The sequence below is a fragment of the Triticum urartu genome, chromosome 5A (genome assembly GCF_056163025.1).
Source record: "Triticum urartu cultivar PI428250 chromosome 5A, HENAU_Tu73, whole genome shotgun sequence".
NCBI lineage: Eukaryota > Viridiplantae > Streptophyta > Magnoliopsida > Poales > Poaceae > Triticum > Triticum urartu.
The window spans coordinates 460,948,214-460,956,090 of NC_141877.1; the positions used below are offsets into that span (position 1 = coordinate 460,948,214).

Here is a 7,877-nt window from a genome sequence, read left to right on the forward strand (position 1 = left end):
AGTTGTCCAAAATCCCTAATTAGGAAATAGTGTTTGGGCCTGCTTGCGATCGAGCCTTAACACAAAGTTGTCTAAAAACGGACGCGGCGATTCGGCTCCCAAGCTCAGATGCTCCCATAATCCTCGTCGTCCACCTGAGTCTTGGGATCTGAATTTTTTTTTTTGAGCATGGGATCTGAAAATTTTGATCTGATAAGGCGCTGAGAAAATGGGGAAATGTGTCGTACAACGGTTATACAGTAGAGAACAGTGGACCTTTCGTGGACCCAAACCGTATGGCCGTCTGCGCCCGCGCGCGCGCCGTCCTGATCCGTGGCACAGGACGTCGGCTTTTGTGCTGAGCCAAGGGCTGGTAGGCGTTAGAGAACTTAACTGGGCCGTTGGGAATGCACGTGCGCACACATGAGCAGGGTCCATCCCTATCCCCCACCGGATCCAGTCGCACCCCCACTCAGCCGTCTTTTGCCCGAATCCGAGTACTCTTTGGACCTGCGGCGGCTGCTTGAATCCCCGGCGTAGCAGTGATGGAAGATGCCGGCCTTGAATTCTTGCAGGATACCGTCGACCGGTAAGTGGATCTGTCTCCTGCATGAATCTGTTAATCTCCTTATTTTTGTTTTTTTATTTGACGGCATGCTTCGGCAAAATAACTGAATCGATGAATTGTCCACCCTCCATTGTTTGTTTTTTCTTTCAGATTTCTCGTCCAGGAGGAGTTTGTCGACAGCCTTGAACACCCAGATCCAGTACCTCTTGCATTGTTAACGCCTGACGAAGTGAATCCAGCCAGCCAGGAAGCCCGGAATGTTGCATCTGGATGCGGCAGCAAGTTGACGGTGGTGGCGCTGGTAGGCCGAGCTGCGGCGACCGACGGTAGCGGGAGATATCACCCACTGCGTCCGTCCGCGCAATCTATTGACAGGGTAACCCAGAAACACCTGGATGGACGAAGAGGATAATTGTTTTGTGTTGTTTACCGCTGTACGTTCATTGACATGCTCATCCTGGGCCTATATTAATTTATTTTTGGTCTCACTTGAATTAATGATGAAGCTAACTGAAAGCTTAGGCCTGTTACATATGCATATTGTTATATGATGATTAGGTGGCACAGCATTTTAAAATTTGTCTGATGTACATGTGAAAGGTTTCAGATGTAGTAACGGTTAGCTTTAAAAAATCAGGTTGGATTAGTTTATGTGCTCAAGAGAAACTAATAATTTTCTTGTGGAGGAGGCATCAGGCATTACAAATCATTGAACATTAAGTTGTTTTCTTTTTTAGTTCTACCTCCTAGCTATGTAGAAAAGATATCATGTATTGCTGCTATTGAAATCTTGAAGTAATTGCTAAGTTGACCAAATATGCATTGGTACTAAATATGCACATAGATGTTCAGTAGCATTTCTGACTAAAATTGGATTTTGGTTCTCACCAAATCACTAGTTTTTGCTTTGAAATGATCATTCACATGGCAGGCCCAAAAGGTACTACTTGGTAAGCTCAGAAATTACAAGTCTCCAGGAGAAGCGCTCGGATTTAGGTGTTAAGCCAAAGAACCACAAGGTCAGGCCAGGTTGACCGAGTTAGGTTGAATATTCAGTATGTGCACACCTCTGCATATCATATTAGGTTGAATATTCACCACATCACTATCATGTTCTGGTTTGTACTTTCCGGCTACCATACCTATGCATATCATTGCTTTTTTCATATTGCTACTTGGTGATGCTCAAATTTATTATATGTGCAATTTTCAGATCTAAATTGCTCTTAAGTAAGCCAGTTTCCAATAAAATGATTTATGAGAAAGATTTTGGCCCCCTCCCTCCGTGTCGCCCCTGCTCGGGCAACTCGGGCGGGATCTAAAACCCTAGCCGCCGGGGGTTCCCATCCGTCCTCCCTTCCCTCCGCCGCCGCCGAAGGACGCCGCCGGCTATAGCCCCGGGCTGATGGCGGTGGCGGGGGTCTTCCCTCTTGCCTGCGCCGTGCGGGCGGTGCGGAGCCCCGCGGCGTGGGTGGCACGGCCGATCTGGCCTGGCGGCGCGGCGGGCTTGCCTTCCGGCGGCGGCGTGGCGGCTGCCTCGGCCAAGGGCGGCGATGGTGGGGTGCGGCAGCCGGCCCTATCTCGGGCTGCGTGGCGGCGTTCGGCGGCGGCGGCCGGGTCTGCGGCGACACACCATCTGACCTCGGATCGGCGGTGGCGGCATGGAGGGCCTGGTAGTTGGGTCGGCACCATGCAGGTTGTGCCCTGCGGACAGATCTGATCTGGCCGGTGCGGCCTGCGCCCTATGCGGCGGCTTAGATCGGCGGTGACCGTGCGCACAATACGTGATGGAGGTTCTTCGAGCGGATCCGGATGAAAATCGTGTGCTCGGCTTGATGCCAAGACCGGCGTTGGTGGCACCATGTGGTGTCATTACCTTCTTGAAGGCATCGCCGTGGAGAAGCTCTAGACCTCTATCCGCTACCTTCGGGGGAAACCCTAGATCAGTTGATCGGATGACGGCGGCGCGTTGGTGTCGTTTCCTCCTTGGGGGCGTCATTCTTGGAGGCGTACACGGGATCGAGGGACCAGCGGGCGCCTTTTTTGGTGGAGCGGTACTTCATCCTTCACATTGATGACGGCGGATCTCGGCGGCGTGGTGCAGTGGAGACTCGGCGCCCGATGCGCAGTGATGGACTCGCGCAGGTGGAGGTAGTTGTCTGGCGTCAAGGTGGCGTCGATGGCGGAGTGGCCTGACAAGGTAGAAGCCTCAATATCTGCTCTGAAGACGGACCTATGGAAGATGGCGGCGACGACACATGTGAGTGCGTCAGACCAGTTTATGCCCCAAACCTGGTATGTGGCTCGGCTGGGGCTTCTGGCTTTTGATGATAGGCTTAGGTGAGTAGACCGGGTATGTGGCCCAGGTAGCACCCCTTCATCATATGGATAGGAGTACTGCCATATGTTGCCAAGATGGTAGATTCAGGCATATTGTTGTAATACTTTGTAAGGTCCTCGAGAATAATCAATAAAGTGGCCGTATGCATCTCCCAGATGCAGAGGCCGGGAGTCATCCTCCTTTTCTAAAAAAATGAGAAAGATTTTGGCTGCCATAGATGTGCATATTATTTGTTTTCATCATTTTACCCGATGATGACCAAATTTACCTTGCAACTTCGGATCTGAATTGCAGTTCTAAAACTAAGCATGTTCTCTAAATAAGAATTGTGAGAATGACTGTGCAACAGGAGAACCCCTGTTGGTTAAAAGGAATTATCCTTCTGTCTTGTGGCACATGTCTGCCGGCCTGAAAGCTTTGGTGGCGAGCGGGGTTCCTTTCGCCGAGAAAAGGGACGGGTTAGGATTTGAGGACCGCCTGGCAATTCTGCCTGGTGGTAGAATGGCAGGCAATGGGGAGGTTGATTTTGTGGGCACTAACGGTACTTGTCGTGAAGAGAGTGGTGGCCGGTCTGCAAGTGTGAATGCCCTACACGGTTTAGCTGCACCAGATAAGCAGAGAGGTCTCGGACGTCCAACTAACAGCAGAGAGAAGGTTCCTTACAAGAGGATGAGCAAGCGAAAATGTTTATGCAGCATTTGTCGGCGCGAAGGTCACAAGAGAACCACCTGCCTTTAACTGGGGATGACCCCAAGAAATGACAAAAACATGGCAAATGCAAGAACTGTGGGATGGAAGGACACCAACGGAACACGTGCACACGGCCGCTTGTTATAGCTGAGAAAAATTTCATGCTTGATTCTGTAGATTGCAAAACTCTGCAAACTGAGGATTTTCTGGTGTGTTTCAGCGAGCATTTGCTCCACGCTTGTTCCTTTGATTCAATACAGTAGACATGTTGAATTAATGAGTAAACTTTGTTGTTGTAGATCGATAAATTGTTGGGGTTCACATTTCTGAAATCTTAAATTGTCCATGTTTGAAAGTTTTTGAGTGACATGCCTGATGTGGAGTTGAGTATTTCCTACTGTGGTAATCACACATGTAATTACTGGATCTAGCCATGGCATGCAGCTTGACATGACGCCAGTTTGTGCGTCTTGGCTTTCAAAATTTGAACCGGGTAAATGCAGTTTGTGCAGAGCTGGCTGGTGGACGCCACCCCGCTGCACTAGCTGGACTGCGAGCCATTCTTTTGATTCGGCATCCACTGATAGAGTTTGGAAAAAAAATAGATCCCAGCTTCCCCTGCTCATGGCTCCATCTGTGTTTGAATCGGCTGCAAGTGGGACGACGGGAGACACTGACGGCGGTGGTCGGAAGCAGAATGGAGACGGCTCAGCGTAGTACAGGAAAACAACTGAGCCGTTTGCTTGGTTTCTATTCCGCCTTGACCAAACGGCTGCCTACACATTTAATGCACCTGCATGCCTAGTTTTTATTAATTCCCATACATCTACTCTACACACATGAATACGTCACCAGGCACATATCCACATGAGAGCTGACGGGAGAGATTTCAGGAGCATTTGAGCCCGAGCTCAGAAACGAATATCCGTCTGAAAACACCCTAGTTACGAAATAGTGTTTGGTTGTCCTTACAATGTCTCACAACTCAAATAAATAAGTTTGTTACACTCAAAACAAATCTCGATTAATAAGGAACCGGTCAGGGCTTAATTCTGGTGAAATCTTATGGTCTAATTCGGCACGTAGAACCAACCAAAACAAAAACCCAATTAGTTTATTGCTACAAAAAGAACAGCCCTACCGGTCATGCGCTCACCTCCTCCGTGGAACATGCACGAGCCTCCACAGGAAGGAGTACACCGTTGTCTCTTGCAGCAGGTAAGGCCACATCCTAAAGTGACGATGGGCTGCCAGGTTACATGACCGTGTGGAGTGGCATCCAGGAGAGGCCCTCGCCCCCTTTTTTGGAAAGCACGAGAGAATTGCACATTGTTTTATTAAGATAGGGAGAAAACATGATAACCTGTCGCCGAGGACACGCCGATCTAATATTTCAGGACTTTGGTGTCGTCATTGGCACCGTCGATTGAATCTTTGATGTTAGTGACGAGATGGGTGGTGGGTGAACCATAAATTCCAACCTCTCTCTGGCGTTCCCAGAACCGATCGTACACCGGGATTGGGTTGCTTGATGTTGCAAACTTCTGGAGCCAATCTGAAGTCCCGTTCCAAAGAGATTTCTTACGCTCTTCCTGGCTTTGGCCTGACGCCGATATCAAGGAAGACGGCTTCAAGGTCTGACTTAACATCCACCCTGAAAAAGATTCTGAACGTTCCTCTAGACCTCGATCCAAAATCACGGCCAGATGATGCAGCTTTGAGATCCGCTCTAACATCGATCTCATGCTCTCATGCTCAGCCATAACCTTATCTGACACCTGGGCCATGGGAGCAGCTTTGAGGTCCGATCTAAGGTTGGCCTCAGAAGAAGATTCTCATGGTCATCATGAGCCTGATCTAACATCGGGCTCGGGCCAAGCGGCTCTCGCTCTTCCTCATCCTGGCAGGATACCACGTTCGTAAAGATCACTAGAACAGGAATGCGCGCGTTGCAGCGCCCGTCAGTCTTAAGGAAAGAATAATATAAATGTGTAAGGAAATTAAACCCGCAAATACTCAACTGGTTTGTGAATGATTTTATTTGAGTGACATCCAGCAAGCCCTACTATCTTTGGGGCATTGATAAACATTTAAGTAACTTAGAATAAACAATTAGATATGGTAAATAATACACGCCTAATCATGTTAGGTGGACATAATAGAAATACCTAAAGATATGTAAATCAATAGAATGTATTGATGCCACTGGAGCAAACACAACCTTAATTAGTTGCACGCTTAGCATTATAAGAGACAAAGACCTTCACTTGAATTATTGTCATGCTCTTATCTACGGAAACATGTGGTTCTGTCATATTTTCTACATGCTCGTAGCGAATTTGCAGAGATATGTTCATTGAAAGCCTGATGTACAATGAATTGTCTTAATTATATTACAGATCTTTCTTAGTCTGCACACACAGTTGTGCTTTTTCTTACCATATGATAGTACTTATATCTTACAAAATCGAAGATGCCACACCAAAACTGAGATAAGATGGTTACCTTTGAAACATTTGTCACTCAACAACTGGATAGTAATAGTATTAATATAGGTATTTGAAGCATGCATGAAGGAGTAAGCGAGCAACAACAAACATGAGAGGAATGTTGAAACAAGAAGTGTTCTGAAAGTCATTAAAAAAGTAGGCCTAGAAATATATATATATATATATATATATATATATATATATATATATTCGCACTGTTACTCGCAACAACCAATTTGTTGGTCGAATAATTAATAATCTGTCTAACCTGTATTTTGTATTTATTAGTGAATTATGCAAACACAAACTTCTTCCTAGAGAACATGATGCCACAAAAACATTGGAAATTTATTGCATCTATATTGTGAGGCCCCGCTCACTAAAATCTATGAGGCCCTGAATCAAGCTCTAAACAAAAGTCCAAGTTGAAAACAAAAAAATGGAGACAGAGTTAGCGAAAAGCATATCTTGCCTCTAAAATTTCTTGAACGAAACTATTCGTAGTGAAATAAAAGGCACTGTAATACCATACAAAAATATTATACAGTATTAAAAGACAAATTTGGGTATGAGGCTAATCTGATAAACAAATCCTCTTAACTATGTTCAATGCTATCAACATCTTCACATACAGTAATACCAACCACTGCCTTGTGAGTGACCTGCAAAGAATAGTTGAATCCCATTAGTATATATGGCATCAACTGTAATTACTATTAAATTGGTAAAAAGGGCACCGTACAGAGAAAACTGCTTATGATCTCTAAAATAAAATCATTAGTTCGTGTTTGCCAGGTCACCTTCAACTCCATTGAGATTTATCAGCAACCCAGGAAGCCAAAACTTTCATCAAGTACAACTTTATCAATTGTGAATTTGTGATCCTAACCTGCAGATTTATGTAGTACAATGTAAAGAACTAATATGCATGTAACGGCTTCAATCATATACATGGAACCCAGAATTTACCTGCTATGTCATGTCAACTGGCGGAAAATTCAGAGAAGAAAGGCCAATGAAAACTTCGCTAACTCCTTTTAATCAAAGAAAAATCATGAAGTTGGTAAATTGCTTGAAATGAAAAATGCATAACAACCTGAATCACCTTAATTTAACAAAAGCAAACATCACACAATCAAAGTGTGGTGTACTGTGAGGATGGTAGTGGTTATGTGGACGAGGTTAGTATACCTTTGGAGGTGCCAGCACCCAGCAGAGAAGATCCATGGGCCATGGCAACAAACGGCAACAGGCTCGCAGCTGTCCTGACGGTGAGGAGGGCAACAACTCACGAGCAGTCCATGAGAGCTAGAAAATAGGGATCAGTGATGGAGGTGGTGCCGTGGACGGCGTGGCGGGGTCACTTGCCAGTTGCCAGAAGAGACAGCGCCGGCAGTGGCTCGTATGTTCCTTGGCGGTGAGAGGACGGAGGTAGCTAGGCGACGACTGAAAAGGGCTGTGAGAGAGTATGGGTGAAGAGGAGGAGAAGATCGCCGCGAGGGGAGCGCATGGTCGTGCTCAGGGGATAGGAGCCGCCGCAGGTGAGGGGAGAAGAGGCGTCATCGATCGATGGGGTAAAAAGGGGAGAGATAGAGCAACGAACCAAGGAAGTTGTGCTGGATTCGCAACTTCCACTGGACCTGGGCCTTTACAGCCCGATTACGGACAGAAACCGCAGGTTACTCTGCGGAGCAGCAGCCCGCGAAACGTTGCGGGGAGGTCTTAAACGACCTGTGGATGACCGAGCTGATCTAGAATGTACGTTAGAGCGATCCAATGGATGAGAGTGCCAAATCACTGAGAGGCTTTG

The 7,877-nt window shown here is 46.8% G+C and overlaps 1 long non-coding RNA gene across 2 annotated transcripts; it reads left to right on the forward strand.

The window, feature by feature from the left end:
- The first annotated feature begins 378 nt into the window (after positions 1 to 378).
- Positions 379 to 3,886, forward strand: LOC125556245 (uncharacterized). Of its 2 annotated transcripts, none has more exons than XR_007305043.2 (3): positions 379 to 568; positions 698 to 981; positions 1,479 to 3,886. It is a non-coding gene; the product is annotated as an uncharacterized LOC125556245 (long non-coding RNA). The 2 variants fall into 2 exon arrangements; XR_007305042.2 differs by having other exon boundaries at positions 698 to 923.
- Positions 3,887 to 7,877: the final 3,991 nt, after the last annotated feature.